This window comes from Peromyscus leucopus, chromosome 19, assembly GCF_004664715.2.
Source record: "Peromyscus leucopus breed LL Stock chromosome 19, UCI_PerLeu_2.1, whole genome shotgun sequence".
NCBI classification, from domain to species: domain Eukaryota; kingdom Metazoa; phylum Chordata; class Mammalia; order Rodentia; family Cricetidae; genus Peromyscus; species Peromyscus leucopus.
Genome location: NC_051079.1, coordinates 72,941,904 through 72,960,828, shown reverse-complemented (window position 1 = coordinate 72,960,828; position 18,925 = coordinate 72,941,904).

The window sequence follows — 18,925 nt, the reverse complement described above, 5'->3', positions numbered from 1 at the left end:
TCCTGTATAGCCTGGCTGTCCTGGATCTCGCTCTGTAGACCAGGCTGGGCTGGAATTCACAGAGACCCACCTGTCTCTGCCTCCCAAGTGATGGGATTAAAAGTGTGTGCCACCACACCGGGCTCTCAGCCACATCTTAAAGCAACAAAAAACATTTGATGATTATTTCATTACTTTGTCAACTTCAGTATTATTTAAACTTCTTCTTTGAGATAGAAGTTTTCTTAAGTATTTATATTCTAAACATATCATATTTGTAGATTCAAAACTGAGAAGTTTTTCAAGTTGGTGACCTGATATTCTGTTTTCTCTGTTTCTTTTATTGCTTCTTTGTTTAGCACCATGGTTGCTTTTCATTTAATCTAAATGTGATTCAGCAAATTACTAATTCTCTATCACAGTCTTCACCATACAATATGACTCAATAGTGTCCCCAACGGCTGAGTATGTCACTCATAATTAATGTTTCTACCAAGTTTTTACAGAATAAGTGTCTGTACTTCCAGGATAGTAATTATAACATTTTTCTGCCCAATTATAAGTTGTGCATAATGTTTTACAGCATTATTAACTGTTTTACACCTTCGACATTGTAAAGCAATTCTCATGCATATATATGTTAATTCAGAGATCATAACAGTTCCAGAATTTAAATTTTAAAACAGCTAGAATTTGATCATCAGTTAGTAACTTAAATGAGAGTTAATAACCATATTAAAATCTTCATCAGGAGTTAGACATTTTATATTAGGTACTTTCTTTTAAGAATTATAACAAAAATACATTAAGCAACTTGTCATTGTCTTCATTGTTTTGCAAATTTTGATTTTAGATTTATAACCCTTCTCTTCTGTCTGTATTTAAAGGTACCAACTTAAATGATGTTCAGTTAGAAAGAACAGAATGATAAAAGATATTAAACATTATTAAGACTTTGATGTTCCTGAAATTGCATCTATTTTATATTTTAAGAATTTTATGTAGAAAGACTTCTTCATTGTACCTAATAGTGAAAAATGTCGATGTGTCTGCCACCTATATTTTAATTACAGTATAAAAATGGGATCTCCATTATAAAAACTGGACTTAGAAGTTTAGCCAACCCCTGGACTCAATCCATGTGGTTTCGTGTGAGCTACAGAAACAAGGAGGCAGCATATGGGAGCTGCAGAAGCCATTGCTTAACAAGATAAATAAGGCAGAAGATAAAAGGAAGAAAAAACAATAGACTGGAAATCTTGTCGAGGAATTAAAGACAAATAGAGCCTGGATCCCAGCACCAGCTTGTAGAGGTGAAAAAAACTAAAAATCAATTACCTCAACAGTAAGTATTTATTGAGAAAGACCATGTCCCTTGCAAGTGCCATAAATTCAGCAATAGCTGCACAATTTTCCCAATTAGAGACAGATTTGGTCTTTAAAAATAAGGAACATGGAAGCTAGCAGTAAGCAAAATAGTCCCCTCGGACTCAACAATCAATCACATCTACCTCAAGAGCCAACAAGTCCTAATAAGGGTCACTGTTCACATAAATAGGTGCATGTGGAATCAAGAAGGCTGGCCACCTGGGTTCCGAGGACTTCAGAATCTCACTGACGGTGGCTGGCAGGTGCATCTCTATGAAGGAGTTAGCTGAACTTATGTCAAAGCCAGGTCACAGGGTAAGAAGACCTTGCCATCAGAGTTCACAAAGTAGGAAATAAATATCCACATTAGAATACCATCCAACCAGTGGAGGGGAAAGAGAAGTATTCTTTTTGTCTGAACAATAAAAATATATTGACATAAAGAATCCAATGGTGCCACAGATTTCCTCTGGAGACAATCTTCTTAGATACTATTCCAAATAAACAAGCTTTACTTGTGACCAAGTGAGCACTGCATTTTTATAAAGATGAGCATTCCTTTATTCTGGAAACAGGAATTTAGAGAAGCCTCATGAGATAAAATGATTCTTAAATAGAATTAAGAAGAACAAACCTTGCCAAAAACAACTATATATAAATTTATAAATATAAAAATATAATATATACATACATATATGTGTGTGTATATATATATATATACATATATATATATGTGTATATATATTATATATCTCCTCTCTCTGGCTGTTCCTTGCTGTATTCCTCAGGTACAGAATACTCATTACACACAATGCAATGTCTTCAGGACTATGTATACAAGACACAGTTGAGCACTCCAAGCAGACTCTGCAGTGCACACAAAGCTTCACTGCTCAAGAACTCATCACACTCTAGTGACTCTCCTGAGTATATTTAGCAGGGAAAAATAATACTACAATTCAAATATATGACAGCAGGAGAAATGAAGACTTTTCAGACCAGACTTTCAGATAATTTGCCAATGATACATAAATGAATTCCATGAAAAACAACTTAATAGTGTTTATTTTTTTAAATAGTTAAAACTCTGAAAGATCATTTTCCTTCAGGGATTTAGATTGACAAGTTGTCTTCTATTTTGGCTCAAGTGTTATTAAACTAAAATTGTGAACACAGAAGTTCCCAATATCTTATAAGATTCATCAGTGTGTAAAGTCCATTTATGCAAACACTGGTCACTCCCATATGACAACAGCATTTTCTTTCTTTCTTTCTTTCTTTCTTTCTTTTTTTTTTTGGTTTTTCGAGACAGGGTTTCTCTGTGTAGCTTTGCGCCTTTCCTGGGACTCACTTGGTAGCCCAGGCTGGCCTTGAACTCACAGAGATCCGCCTGGCTCTGCCTCCCAAGTGCTGGGATTAAAGGCGTGTGCCACCACCGCCCAGCAGCATTTTTTTTCTATATTAAGACTTTTTTTCAGAAAAGAAAAATCTGAAAAAAAAATCTCTTTTTATAGTAAAACCAAGTCTCTAAGCATTCTTTTTCATCTTAAAAAGAAATCCTGGAATGTTTTAAGATTCATGTTTGGACAGTGCCTATGATTTTGACACAGTAATATCACCAGCAAATTAGAAGTCTTGATGTTTTCAGCATTTGAGATTTCAGATGCTAAATATTTCAGATGACATCTGAGTCTGAGAGCAGAGTGTTCTTTAACCTGTGTAAATTATTACCTGAGGTGTGGTCTAGACTTATTTTGACACTGTAGTCCATATTTGAATGCTACATTGGTTACTTTTCTACCACTATGATAAAACGCCATGACCAAAAACAACTTGTAGATGAAAGTCTTTCTTCTGGCTTAAAGTTGCAGAGAGATAAGATTCTATCATGACAAGAAGAAATGACAGCAAGCAGCAGCAGCAGCAGCAGAGAGAGAGAGAGAGAGAGAGAGAGAGAGAGAGAGAGAGAGAGAGAGAGAGAGAGAAGAAGAAGAAGAAGAAGAAGAAGAAGAAGAAGAAGAAGAAGAAGAAGAAGAAGAAGAAGAAGAAGAAGAGAAAGACTAAAACCATGAAGTCTGCCCCCAGTCCACCCCCACTGATGTACTTTCTTCAGCAAGACTTTACCTTGTAACAATTCAATAAACTTCTGTAGACAAAACTCCAGCTGGGGATCAAGGGCTCAGGTACCTGAGCCCGTGGACAGTGTGTCTCCTTCCAGCCACTGAAGTGCTAGCTGAGCTGGACTCATTATCATTAATGCTCATAAATGCAAGGGCTGCAGTGAGCTCAGTCCTTCCAACAAATGGCATGGAGACTCAGAAGGGTCATGAGTTTTCTTTCTCAAATTTCAGTCAAATTTTACTCATGAAAGTGTCTTCATTGTCTCATCGAGCATTTGCTGACCAGTTCGATGTGCCAGCCACTGCCCTAAACACAGATCTGACTATCTACTATATGCCAGCCACTGCTCTAATCAGGGACAGTAGAACAGTGGATAGACACTAGCCCAGCTGTGTCCTTGTTCTCTTAAGGCCCAAATCTTAGCAGGAGGACAGGCGACAAGCAATAAACAAAAGCACCTTTAGGGAAGACAAGTGCCTGAAGAAGCATGAGACAGAAAAGTATGAGAGCCACAGGAGGAGGGAGATTCAGAGGGAGGATCACGGGCATGTCTGTGCACATGGCATCTGAACTATCTGAAAGTGTGCAGGAAACTCATAGTCCAAGACATCAGCAGGAGAAAGATGGCCAAGAGAAGTTCTCAAAATTCAAGGAATAAAAAGAAGAAATGTAGCTTTTGAATAGACGGAGGACAGAAAATTCTACTGGGAAAATTGGAGACCAAGTTATAGAAAACCACAAAGATGAATTTGTTTACCTCTGAGGATAAGAAACTTTTGAAAAATTTATGCAAATAGATTTGTATCTGATACCGCCAAAAGCTTACACTGTTTCTAAGAACTCTCTTGGCTTCCTATTCATGCATTGGTGTTGCAGTTCACATTTGTTCATTTCTTTATCTCCCACAATTCACCAAGGGAAAGGTTGCTCTCTGTGGACAGATTCCCTGTAAACAACATCCACGGTATCACTGAACACAGAGTACATACTCAGTAAATACTTCAGGACAAACTAAATGCAGAAAGGAATAAAGTGTCTAAGAAGGAAGAGGTTGGGGAGAATGAAAGCCCCAACCTGGACCGTGTTGAGCATCATTTACCTCATCAGAGATGCCCATAGCAGGCGATTATGCAAGTTCAGAGCTCAGAACACTCCAGATACAAGAAACAAATTTTGAAATATTCACAGAAATCCATGGGACTTATAGAGATATATGAAAGAACTGAAGGAGTAATTCAGGCAATATTAACCAAAAATACCATTTTAACAAGGGCTGTGGCATGCCAGAAACTCTTCTACACAGGCAGGACCCTTCCCTTGGCTTTAATTGGATCTCTCTTCTTGTTTTCCTAATTCTCTGAGTCCAATCTTACTTGCCACAAGATGACATCCTTTAAAAAAATAATTTTAACAGAATGTTTCTAAAATAATTAGCTCCCATCCTAAAGGAAATGAAAGTTTTGACTCCTTAAGAACATGAAAGAAATTGTGCTTTTAAAAGATATAACCAATAGAATATTGGGCATGAGTCTACCTTTGGGAACAGCAAGAACAGGCATTTTCAAAATTCCTTAATAACTGCAGCCTTCTGGGTCAGAGGCCATGCTAGGACATTAAATGAGCATTTCGCCACACAGTGAGTTTTTGTTCTTTTTGCTGACCTCAATTCATCTTTGATCCCATACGAAAATCTGCCTGAAAATCTTTCATGAATAACACATATTTTCTTTTTACCTCCGTCCTAAAAGATACCTCTAATGCTGTTTCCCACAGTTCTTGGGGGAAAACACAGGGACAATTTTCATTGACTTGGGGAGGGAACTGATATCCATGGCTGCTGAGTGAATGGAGAAAACTATGGAACTGAGAATGTACTAATTACGACTGTTATGATCTCATTGCTTTTTAAAATAACAATCCGGTAATCTACATTACCTTTATATTATCTTCTGTTACTATCACAGACCCACAAACTCATCTGCAGAGAGAAAATGCCAGAGGGATTTAGAAATATTGCCTGCCATGTGAATAGTTACCTTCTCCTTTCATTAGGCATGAGGACTATCCCTGGTACTAGAAGATTCTAGAATCTGGAACCACTCTGGCTTCGCTGCAGATGTTTAATGGTGCAATGGTATATTTCCCAAACATTGGTGACAGTAGGCTGTCTTAGGAACATGCAGCCACTCTGCTGTGCCTTTTTGTGACTCATGTAACTTATTCCAGAAAAACTGTGGTCAATGCTTCCTTTTCAGGCCTGAGTAGACAATACTAATGGCCGGGTTCCTAACATAGAGTTCACTCACATTCACTCCAGCTTGGGTACATTTCATGACAAGTGTTAAACAAGACTTCCTAATCCTGGACCAGCAACTCTTTCTCATCACATGCCTCAGCAAGTTCAATCTCAGTCATGAGGTTTTTGTTCTTTTCAGATTTAGTTTTATTATTATTATTTATGTATATGTGGCCATGTGTTGTCTGTGTCATCTGTGTCTGTATAATTGCGACATGTGGGTGTAGGTGTCCTCAACAGCCAGAACATGGCATTTGATCCCCTGTGTCTGAAGTCAAAGGCAGTCATGAGCTATCTGGTGTGGGTGCTGGGAGTGAAAGTTGGGTCCTCTGGAAGAACAGACAACTCCCTTCACAACTGAGCTATCTCTCCAACCCCCAGTCATGAGATTGTCAAAAAGAAGATTTATCTAATACTATGAAAAATAGGTATTTCAATCTGTCCAATTTGACCTCCTATTTTAACCGTCTTCACCTCAAATGAAGATCCAAGATATTGACTCTTGTCTGTGTGCTTTAACTATAGGTACAAATGTGTCTGTGGTGACTTCTCCAACAGATGGGTATTATAACAACTTAGTTCCAATAAATCAATCTATATTTTTTAATTAGGACTCAGAAATAAAATGCTTAAGAATTCAGGCATCTCTGTGTGCTTATTTGACCAATAAATTGTAAGTTACAAAGAGATGGTGTGGTTGTTTGAAAAAGAATGGCCCCCATAGGCTCATATGTTTGATATTTGTTCCTTGGTAGAACTGTTTGGGAAGGATCAGAAGGTATGGTCTTGTTGGAGAAGGTGAATCACTGGGAGTGAACTTTCAGGTTTGAAAAGCCCATGCCACTCCCATTTAGGCCTCTCTGCCTCATGCTCATGGGTCAGGATGTAAACCCTCAGCTACTGCTCCAGCACCATGCCTATCTGCCTGCCGCCATGCCCCTTCCCACCCCCCATGATGAGTCATGGACTCACCTTCTTAAGTTCCCACTTACCTGTTTCCTCTGTAAGTTGCCTTGGTTGTGGCATCTCAGTACAGCAATGGAAAAGTAGCTGAGACAGATGGTAAAGATAATCACTACCTAGGGACATGTGACCCATGGCACATGCCTTGTGGCCAAATATTCTCTGTGACAAAACTTCCTTCAATGCAGTTTACCCACAAAGACGAAAAAAGGGACAGGCACACCTGGAAGAAGAGTCTTCTTCTCTGCATCGTATGTGGTCCATATGGACCAGCCTTGGCATGTGGTTAGAAGCAAACAACCCAGGTGTTCCCTGTGGGGCATTTTTTTTTCCTTTTATTTTATTTTACAATACCATTCAGTTCTCCATAACAGCCACAGATTCCCTTGTTCTCCCCCCTCCTGACCCCCTCCCCTTCCCCCCAGCCCACCCCCCATTCCCACCTCCTCCAGTGCAAAGCCTCCCCCAAGGACTGAGATCGACCTGGTAGACTCAGTCCAGGCAGGTCCAGTCCCCTCCTCCCAGATTGAGCCAAGCGTCCCTGCATAAGTCCCAGGTTTCAAACAGCTAACTCATGCAACGAGCCCAGGACCTGGTACCACTGCCTAGATGCCTCCCAAACAGATCAAGCTAATCAACTGTCTCACCTATTCAGAGGGCCTGATCCAGTTGGGGGCCCCTCAGCCTTTGGTTCATAGTTCATGTGTTTCCATTCATTTGGCTATTTGTCCCTGTGCTTTATCCAACCTTGGTTTCAACAATTCTCGCTCATATAAACCCTCCTCTTTCTCGCTAATTAGACTCCCAGCACTCCACCCAGGGCCTAGCCGTGGATGTCTGCATCCAGATTCCTCAGTCCTTGGATGGGGTTTGTGGCACAACTATTAAGGTGTTTGGCCATCCCATCACCAGAGTAGGTCAGTCCCGGCTGTCTCTCGACCATTGCCAGCAGTCTATTGTGGGGGTATCTTTGTAGGTTATTGTGGGCCTCTCTAGCACTTTGTTTCTTCCTTTTCTCATGTGGTCTTCATTTACCCTGGTCTCCTATTCCTTGTTCTCCCTCTCTGTTCTTGACCCAGCTGGGATCTCCTACTCCCACAGGCTCTCTTTCCCTCGACCCTCGCCCTACATTGCTATACCACTCTTGGGCATATACCCAAGGAATGCTCAATCATACCAAAAGAGCACTTGCTCAGCTATGTTCATATCAGCATTGTTTGTAATATCCAGAACCTGGAAACAACCTAGATGCCCTTCAACTGAAGAATTGATAAGTAAATTGTGGCACATATACACAATGAAATACTACTCAGCAGAGAAAAACAATGACATCATGAGGTTTGCAGGCAAATGGATAGATCTAGAAAAAATCATCCTAAGTGAGGTGACCCAGACTCAGAAAGACAAATATGGTATGTACTCACTCATAGGAGGATACTAGATGTGGAACAAGGATCACTGGACTGCTACTCACATCACCAGTGAGGCTACCTGGAAAACAGGACCCCAAGAAAGACACGGGGATCGCCCAACGACGGAGAAATAGCTGAGATCTACATGAACAATCCCTGTGGGGCATTTAACTTTACTTTGAGTTTGACATCATAAATACTCCGCACCTGTTAACAGAACAGCGTAACTATCACAGATGCAAGGTCTGTGACAGCGTGTGCCAAGCACAGCATGAGGCACCTTAGAGTTAGCCTTGCACTCGCTAACACCCTGAAGCTGGCATGACGGCTCTCACCTACACACAGGTTAGGAAGTAAAGGCTAGGAGCTGCTTTCTTAGCTGCCCATGTGCACATGGCAAGGAGGAGCAGAAGGCAGCCTGGAGCCCAGCTCCCATGTGCTGATCTTCTCAGACATCACTTCCTGCTGACTCTACCCTTCTCTCTTCCTGAACGTTTCTTCGTTTTATAACATAATGATGTTGACAAAAACGAAGAAAATGGCCTTGCAAACGAATGGAAACACATGAACTATGAACCAAAGACTGAGGGGCCCCCAGCTGGATCAGGCCCTCTGAATAGGTGAGACAGTTGATTGGCTTGATCTGTTTGGGAGGCATCTAGGCAGTGGTACCGGGTCCTGTGCTCACTGCATGAGTTGGCTGTTTGAACCCTGGGGCTTATGCAGGGATGCTTGGCTCAGTCATGGAGGAAGGGACTGGACCTGCCTGGACTGAGTCTATCAGGTCGATCTCAGTCCTTGGTGGGTGGAGGCTTTACCCTGGAGGAGGTGGGAATGGGGGATGTGCTGGGGGGAAGGGGAGGGGGGCAAGAGGGGGGAGAACAAGGGAATCCGTGGCTGATATGTAGAACTGAATAGTATTGTAAAATAAAAGAAAAAAAGGACAAAATAAAAAAAAGAAAATGGCATTGATTGTGACAAGGCCTGGACTCTAGGCTGTGACCACCTCAAATGTTACTCATCTCCTGAGCTGTTTGTCACAGATCTAAATTGTTTGTCTCCAAGATCTAAATTGCATGTCTCTGGAGTTTACAAATAACACACAAGGAGTATTTGAGAAGTTGCTTTTAGGAAAAGCCTGAATACTCTAAAATGTGCACTGAGGCATCCTCCAACAACTTACCATTGTGTTAGCTGTAAAGGCTTTGAAGAATCACATCCCTCTAATATTGTTATGTGCTTATGTGACAGGGAAAGAGAATCAGTGAAATAGAGACAGAAAATAGAGTAGCAAAAATTCCCTGATAACATTTTCCAAAGAACTGTGAAATACAAATATCATAAAGGAAGGAGAAAAATGATATGGTTGGAAACATTGAGTTTGGAGACAGCATGGGATTAGGTCTATAAAGGGAAGAGTTTATAGGGGAGGTGGTTTAAATGGAGTTTCTATGAGTTGACTTTTTAAATTTTTCTTCTGGTATATATTACATTTCAACTGCAGTTTCCCCTCCCTCCCCTTCCTCCTCTACCCCAGTCTCTTCTTCCCACCTCCCCTCTCCCCCAGATCCACCCCGCTTAGTCTCCCCTCAGAAAAGAGTAGGCCTCCCAGGGACATCAACCAAATATGGCATAATATGCTACAATAATCCCAGGCATTATCATATCAAGACTGGGATGAGGTGACTTAGTAGGAGGAAGAGTCTCACAAGCAAAAGAGTCAAAGACACCACAAGAAGACCAAGCTATTCAGCCATAGTATATATGCAGAAGATCCAGTTCAGACCACTACAAGCTCTCTGATCGCTTCAGGTCCCCATGAAGCCCAGTCAGTCAATTCTGTGGGCCCTGTTTCCTGGTCCCCTTGTCCCCTCGGGTTCCTCTGATCCTTCCTTCCACACCTTTACAGGACTCCTCGAGCTCTACCTAATGCTTGGCTGTAGGACTCATTTCCATCATCTGCTGGATGAAGTCTCTCTGGTCTCCTTGATGATGACCCAGATAGGCTCGGGTCTTAGAACATTCTACAGTCAGGACAGACTGTTGGTTGAAGATTTTGTGGCTGTATTGGTGTCTTAATCTCTTCACTTGAGGCCTTGTTTAGTTACAGAAGATGGCTGGTTCAAGCTCTGTGTCCCCTGTCTTTGCTAGGGCTACTCTCGTAGCTTCCATGGAGTTTCTGTTGCAGTAGGTTTCCACCTTGCCTCTAAGGCAAATTGAATAGCTTCAAAGGAAATCCATTGAGTTACAGTATGAGTGGTATAAATTTCCCGAGAGCATAATGCAGGCAGTGTATGAGTGTGGTGATAATTTATCTGTGTCCTCCAATAAAATTTATCTGAGGATCAGAGGATAAAGGTCAGCCACTATTAGTAAAGAACAGAAGTCATGCAATGTTAGCACACGCCCTTAATCCTATCACGTAGCTGGCAGGGTCTCTGTGTGTTCAAAACCACACTAGGGAACAGAGCCAAGTGTGATGACACACGCCTTTATTCTCAGTACCAACCATAGAGACCCGGAGGTCTGTACAGACAGGCAGTAACAAGGAAGTGAGGTAGCTGGGCTAAGAGCCAATGAGAGGGCTGAACAGCAAGGCAATAAAGGTGAGGGTAGACAGGAAGTAACACATTTTGGAAGCTGCAGAACTGGTGAGGTGAGGTTGGCTGGTGGCTCTCCCTATTTCCCTGATCTCACAGGCTTTCACCCCTACATTTGGCTCTGTGTTTTTTATTTAATAGGACTACTTAGAAATTTGTCTACACATGAAGTTGGTCTGAAGTCTGCAAGCTGTATACTCATACCTTTGAGCTGTATTGGCAACTCCGCTTATTGCCTCTGCCATGCTGTAAGCACACCAACTCTCCTCTCTCTCTCTCTAACAAGCATGTGTCAGTACTTCTGTGACTTTAATTAAGCATATTTTCAAGGGAAACACAAATTCCATTGTTTTGTGGGAATGAATTCACCTTTCCACCCTGACAATGACATGGGAATATCCATTAAAAAATGGTCAGTAATGGAAGCACAGCTGAAGAATGAGTAACTCCTTATGTTTATCTCCATCCCTGATGTGCTTTGTAACAGCAATGACTAGGAAATAGCCATTTACAAAACTGACAGTGTATCGGCACCTGAATGCACAACCTCTGAAACTATACGGACAGTACAGCCTGTCATAATGCAGTGATAGACAGTCCACTCAACAAGGACATGAAGGTCACTCCATTAGCCATATTGAAAATCAATGTTACAAGCCTTGGTGATTTACTCTACATACAGATACATCTTTCTCAAGGATTAGTAAGAGAAGTTTCTCTGTATCAAGAAATGACACTTCTAGTATTTAATCTCGAGTCAGTAAGAGTCAAGGCCCTTGGCGTGCATTCACATAAACTAAAGCTAACAATGCAGCACTTTTATTTTCTGCTTCAGAATTTGGGTAAGGTTGAAGCAAAATGGCTCAACGTAAGTAGTCTTTAGGCTACAAAACATGAGCAGCCTTTCCTTTAGAATCAAGACCAACTGGAGAAGAACTCATATCTTCTGCCATTGTCCCACCCATTCAAAGAACATGCTTCATGGAGTTGATTTTAGAGCAGAATTCAATCACAAAATGGCACCAATATTAGTCTTTAGACTTTAGAAGTTGCCACAAGTATTTCATGTTTATCTTATCTCCATCCCACAATAACCCATAACCCAGAGATGTTAGCTGTTATGTCTGCATTGGGTTTTATGGATGAGAGGGTGGAAGGTCAGCCTACAATCTAAATTTGCCTAAGAAAGATGAATAAGAAGCAAAATCCCCCAGCAGTGGTAGTGCACACCTCTAATCAAAACACTTTGGAGGCTTAGGCATGAAGATCACAAGTTCTGGGCCAGTTTAGGCTATGCATTGAGAGCCTGTCTAGAAACAAAATAAAAATAACTCAATTTTTCTTTAAGACTGAATAAATTCAGTTGAATATATGTATACCACATTCATAAAACTAGAAAGAAAGTTGTAAGAGAGAAGAAAGAAAGGTTTAAGAGAGAAAGTGAGGGTATCCTAGCAAGCTTACATTGCCATTTTGAAATACCCTAGAGCCATCCAGGAAAAGAACTCCCTCTATAATGTAGGCCTGTATGAATGGCTGTGACCGACTGTTCGGGATCATTAGTTGATAGAGCAGGACCCACCCCACCATCCTTGGGCAGATATTCCTGGGCTGTGTAAGAAAGTTTGCTAAGTACCGGTCTATCAATAAGCCAGAGAGCAAACAATCTGCCCTGACTTCCCTCCAGGATGGATTGTGAATAAGCCATTTAACCATTGCAGAGGAACCCTGTTATTTTACCAGCTAATAAAAAAAAATGGAACAAGAAGCAGAACAAAATATCCTGTCTTCACTGTGCCCTACTCTCTCCAAATTTAACAACACATGCCACATACACTGGGTTTAGTAGGTTAGAAAGACGCCAATTCCTGGCAATGTTTGTGGAACCTGGACACAGTGCTCTGTCCAACTGTGATTCTCAGTCATGAAGAGCTCAACTAAGGGTGTTCTCATTCACGGTAAGCTTGCCTGATAGCTTTATTAATGCAGTCAGACCACCCTGTCTCACACAGCAGCAGCTCCTGCGTTTCTATGTGGATATTCTTCACTCACATTCAACAAACTCTCCTATGTGTAACATTTTGAAGGTATGTGTAAGTTCAAACATTTCTCCTCTATGATTTTGTATATGTGAGGATAAAGATCACATGATTGAAAACTGACTGACACTATGGAGCCTTTGTTCCTTTGAAACTAATTTTTTTTCCAAGATAACAGTTGATGGTGAGATGCTTAGAACAGCGAGTGCCAGATCAGCCAAATATCATCACCATTGTTCTGCATCTTGCCTTATCATTTCAGAGCTGTTAGATGGCTTTAGATGCAAGACGGACTCTGCAAATCACCAAGAAAGAATCCATCCCTTCAAATCTTGTTATTGTAGAATGTAATTTTGACTCTGATTATCAGGAGAAAACAGCACAAGCTGCAAAGATTTTCTTTAATCATTCAATTCATCACAGCATTCCTCAAAGAAAAAAGAAATCAATAATAATGTACAAATGCAGCAATTGTCAGGGAGCAAAATGCCACAGTACCTTTGTGCCTTGTTCACTTAAATAGAACGTTGTGTTTTTCTTCAGAAAAACAACCTTTCTTTTTCAAGGTTGCTCTGACAAGCACCCTTATGACAGAACAGAGAAAATAATCAGCCAGAACTCGGTTTGCAAAATCTTTCTGCCTTGAAGATTACTCTTCTAATCAGAGGCTCAATGTGGGTGAATGTGGAGAGTGAATGGATGACACAAAGTAACTCATTCAAGGGCTTAAGAAACCAAAAGGCTGTCTCTCCACCATTGCCAGCAGTCTATTGTGGGGGTATCTTTGTGGATTTCTATAGTCCTCTCTAGCACTTTGCTTCTTCCTATTCTCATGTGGTCTTCATTTATCATGGTCTCCTATTCCTTGTTCTCCCTCTCTGTTCTTGATTCAGCTGGGATCTTCTGCTCTCCTAAGCTCTCTTTCCCTAGACCCTTGCCCTTCATTACCCCCACTTACATTCAGGTTGTCCATGTAGATCTCATCCATTTCTCTGTCATTGGGTGACCCCTGTGTCTTTCTTGGGGTCCTGTTTTCTAGGTAGCCTCCCTGGAGTTGTGAGTAGCAGTCTAGTCATCTTTGTTTTACATCTAGTATCTTCCTATGAGTGAGTATATACCATGTTTGTCTTTCTGAGTCTGGGTTACCTCACTCAGGATGATTTTTTTCTAGATCCATCCATTTGCCTGCAAACCTCATGATGTCATTGTTTTTCTCTACTGAGTAGTATTCCATTGTGTATATGGTTGAGAGACAGCTGGAACTGATCTACTCTGGTGATGGGATGGCCAAACACCCTAATAGTTGTGCCAGAAACCCCATCCAAGGACTGAGGAATCTGGATGCTGACATCCATGGCTAGGCCCCGGGTGGAACGCTGGGAGTGTCTAATTAATGAGAAAAAGGAGGGTTTATATGATCGAGAATTGTTGAAACCAAGGTTGGATAAAGCACAGGGACAAATAGCCAAACGAATGGAAACACATGAACTATGAACTGAGGGGGCCCCAACTGGATCAGGCCCTCTGAATAGGTGAGACAGTTGATTGGCTTGATCTGTTTGGGAGGCATCCAGGCAGTAGGACCCGGTCCTGTGCTCAGTGCATGAGTTGGCTGTTTGAACCCTGGAGCTTATGCAGGGTCACTTGGCTCAGTTAGGGAGGAGGGGACTGGACCTGCCTGGACTGAGTCTACCAGGTTGATCTCAGTCCTTGGGGCAGGCTTTACCCTGGAGGAGGTGGGAATGGGGGGGTGGGCTGGGGGAAGGGGAGGGGGCGGGAGGGGGGAGAACAAGGGAATCTGTGGCTATTATGTAGAACTGAATGGTATTGTAAAAGAAAAGAAAAGAAACCGAAAGGGGTGGGGATGGGGCGAGATGTTTTGTTTGTTTTTGAACTTGCAGAAAAGAGAAAGGGGCTGGTTTTTTTTTTTTTTTTTTTAAATTTTATCTCCCCTTAGAATAGAGAACAAAAAGATAAAGACTTGCCCAAGTTCTTGGAAAGAGGAGATGTTTGTGACATTTGTAGCTATGAGGGAAATCGGGCAGGGCTGTCTTGACCTTTTTGAGGGAAAAGGTGTTTCATTGGCTCTTTTGTAGGTGTAATCAATCCCATCACACAACATGAGATGAGCATTAAAATTTTTGAGGGAAAGGCAATGGTCCGCAGCATGGAGCCTGGGTTCCAATGCCAGTTTAACCACTTTCTCACACATGAGACTGTCTGTGAGTCCTTCATTTCAAAACAGTAACAAGCTTGCTGAGAAAAGTCTTAATTAAGGTTTTTAGGGGAAATGCAAATAAATTCCTAGTGCAGCAGCTTGTAAAATGTCAGTGCTCATGGAAGTGGGGACTAGATGAGCCAAATTAACATTCTTTTTCTTGGTTGCTGGGGTTTTTGATGGTGCCTTGAGTTTACTGCCCTAAGAAAATGCCCAAACATCTCCCTCCTAACACTGTCTCCAGTGCTAAGCAATGCTAGTGATCATCGCTATGACTGCCATTCCCATTAGGAAGTTTATCTTGCACTCCTGTCACCAACACCTGAGACAGATCTCACAGGAGGTCCCAGGACAGGCTAAGGAGTCAGAGAAAAGTGGTGTGGATGATAACATCCTCTACAATATTAACAAAAATATGTTGTTTTGAAAACTGGATCTGTTGTTACTAATTCTAACCAACAAGTGAACTTGAGAGAGTAAGATTTTCTATCCTCCCCTCACTCACTCTTTCATTCACTTAATTCTGTGCAAGGCAGTTTGCCATCACTGCAACAGAGTCCGGCAATCAGCTTATAAAGAGTGGCTTATTTTTGACTCACAGTTTGGGAACGCCACAGATTGACTTCTCATGGTGCTTTGGACCCATGGCAAGGCAGTACATGATGCCAAGAACATGGAGTATGAAAGAAAAATAGCCATAAAGCAAAAAAGAGGAAGTAGGGGCCACAGACCCTGAATCCCTTTTGAGCCATCCAACTTCCCAAAGTTACCACAGCTACCCTGTTATGCTACCCTGAATTCTGTGGGCACTCAAGATCACTTCAGTGTTCTATAAAGTTTAAGGTCAAAGTGAGACTTTTTAAATTCCAAATTTAATTTTTGCAAGTGGAATTTCAATGACTTTGGGATTTGTATGATTCATGGATTTTTGTCAGAATGTTATACAAATTCTCTTTACTTAATGTGGGTTTGAACTGATAAGAACTGAAAATATGTATATATTCTTTAAGATTTTGATAAATAATCTATATTTTACATTTATAATTTATGAATTATATAATTTACAATATAAACGTTCATATTTATTGTTATCATATACGAGGATTGTAATAATAACTAAAAAAGAGCAAATAACGCTGGAGAGACAGATTAGCACTCAAGAGCACGCAGCTATGACAGAGGACTTGAGTTTAGTGCCCAGGACCGGCCTCAGGTGGTCCACAGCCACCTGTAGCTCCAGCTCCACGGAATCCAGTGCCCCCTTCTGCATTCCAGGGTCACCTTCTCTCTCAATTCTAAAAGCGCACACCTGGGCATACACATGAACATGATTAAAAGTAAAACAGACCTTGAAAAGAATAAATGTTTGATATTTCTAAACATTAGAAACATGTTTCTTGTGGTGAAAAGTAACAGTTACGTGTTTTCCCCATCTATTTTAACTTTTTGGAAAGAAAGCAGTTTAGACACTAAAAAAGATAGAAAAAAATAATCAATGGAACAGCTTGCATAAAACTTACTATTGTTGATATAAAAGTATGAGAGATTAAAAACTGTTTTATGTTCCTATTTTGGTCTCTATGCCATCTGAATGAACTTTCTTCCCAGATATCCTTGATACCTATTTGCATTTCAAATAAAATGCATGTCCTTTGCTGTGCCAGAACACAGCCCCAGTGACTAATAACCAAAACGTGTTCCTAATAAGAAGAATAGACTTTAAAATAAAAATCTTTGGGAAGGCTGTGCAAAATGAAGTCACTCTGAAATAAAAATAATCTTCTAGGTGATAAGAAGTCTTTAGAAACAAGTTTTATATTTAAAAATAAAAGATCACAGAATGCCATTTGGTTTGCCCTATGACCCTGGTGAATCGGCAGATGCCTTGGGACAGCGGTGCTCATTAGAAGCACAGTTAAGACAAATGCAGGCCAGTGTTTCTGACTGTGACCCTGGATGATTGTCATTGTTCATTATTTATTCACAGTGAGCAGAGGATGGAGTGTGACCGACCTCACCCTAGGCCTTAGATGGCTGGAAATGTCAGGAGTGTGATATCACTCTCATCATGGAGCAAAAAGAATTACAAACTGTGGGGCTCTCCAGATGAACAGTGCCATCATGACACAGAAAGAGATGCTCATAAGGTAAAGAATTGGTTCATATGGTTAGGGAAGCTCAGAAATCCATCCATCTGCCACCTGCAAACCAGAGACCCAGAATTCTCCATCTACCAGTAAAGGTCCCAAACTGATGAAATCCAGGGTCCTCAGCAGGGAGAAGGCAGGTTTCGCAGTTCAGGAAGAGTGCAAACCTTCCTGTACTATGTTACATTTCTGTTGTGATATAACATCATGACTTTAAGACAACTTAAGAAAGGGAGTTTATTTGGCTTGTGGGTCCAGGAGGATGAGTTCCTCTTTGGGGGGCAGAGGCATGGCACCAGTTGCAGGAGTAGGAAGCTGAGAGATCACTCATTTAACAGCAAGCAGGAAACAGAGAGCACACTGGAAGTAGAGCCTCTTCCCAGTAACATACTTCCTTCAGCAAGGCTGCACGTGCCCATACCTCTCCCAACAGCACCAGTAACTGGGGACCAAGTGGTCAAATGCCTGAGCCCCAGGAGGAGACGTCTCAATCAAATCCCTACACTTTCTATCTTTGCCTCATTGTCCTACTCAGGCCCAAAACACATCACTACGGCCCACACACATTGATAAGGTAACCTTTTCTCAGGCTACTGGGTGCAGTCCTGATCTCTACTGAAATATTTTCACAGGACACACTCAAAATAATGATCTGCCAGCCCGCAAAGCAACCTTAGCACAGTTCATCTGAAATCAAAGTTAACCACCATGAGGACTACTTCCAGTCCTACATTCCAGAGAATGAAAAGTATCAGTGTATAAAATTATAAAACTGAAAGTAATTGAAGCACTTCTGCTTATCGAAAATCTATTTTAGTGGTCTAAGGACAAGCCATTTTATAAACATCTTCCTCATCTTTCCTATTTGAGTTATAAAAGCAATGGCTCCTCCATGTATTTTCTGAGCACTTAAGAGTGGGACAATCATTTTAATGCAAAATATGCCCACAGGTTCATGTATGTGAACACTTGTTCCCAAGGTGGCGGCACTGTTCTGGGAAAGTGTGCAACCTTTAGCAACTAGAGCCTACACAGAGGAAGTGAGTATCTGGAGGGCATACTTTGAGCGCTTTAGCCCTGTCAGGCCGAAATTCTCTGCTTATCTGCTGCTAAGATGTAACAACTGCTGTGAACGCTTCTGCTGCCCGGGCCTTCCCAATAGTGACAGACTAATGGACCATGAAAGCAGATGTTTCATCGCTGTGGGGAGAAAAGTAAATAAGATATAACATGGATACCAGACGTGGGACTGTTGCTGTTAGAAACCTGACCCTGTAGCTCATAGGCTTTAAGAACTGGTTGGGGGGGGGGAGGATATAGAAGATTTCAGAGTTGTGTAGTATCAAAGCCATAGAATGCTATAAACAGAGAGCATAGGACCTTCCAGTGGGATATCAGAAAAGTCAGATGCCCAAAGAAATGTTAACAGTGAAGGCCCAGATCAACAGGTTTGAAGGAAATGAAGATTTTATTGGTAGTTTGACTATAGGCCATTTTTGCTATAATCAATAAAAAAGAAAGAGAGGGGAAAGAGGGGAGAGAGAGAGAGAGAGAGAGAGGTTGTTTTCTTCCTTGTACTTAAATTTTGACCAAGTCTAACTTTAAAAGCAATAGACAAATTAATTTGATGAATAAAATTTCAAGACAGTATAGCATTCAAAATGTGAAATGGTTTCTGTTCACTGCCTTTAGCCAGATTTACAGTGACAGACAGACAGACAGACAGACACACAGACACACACACACACACACACACACACACACGTGTAAAGCAGATGATAT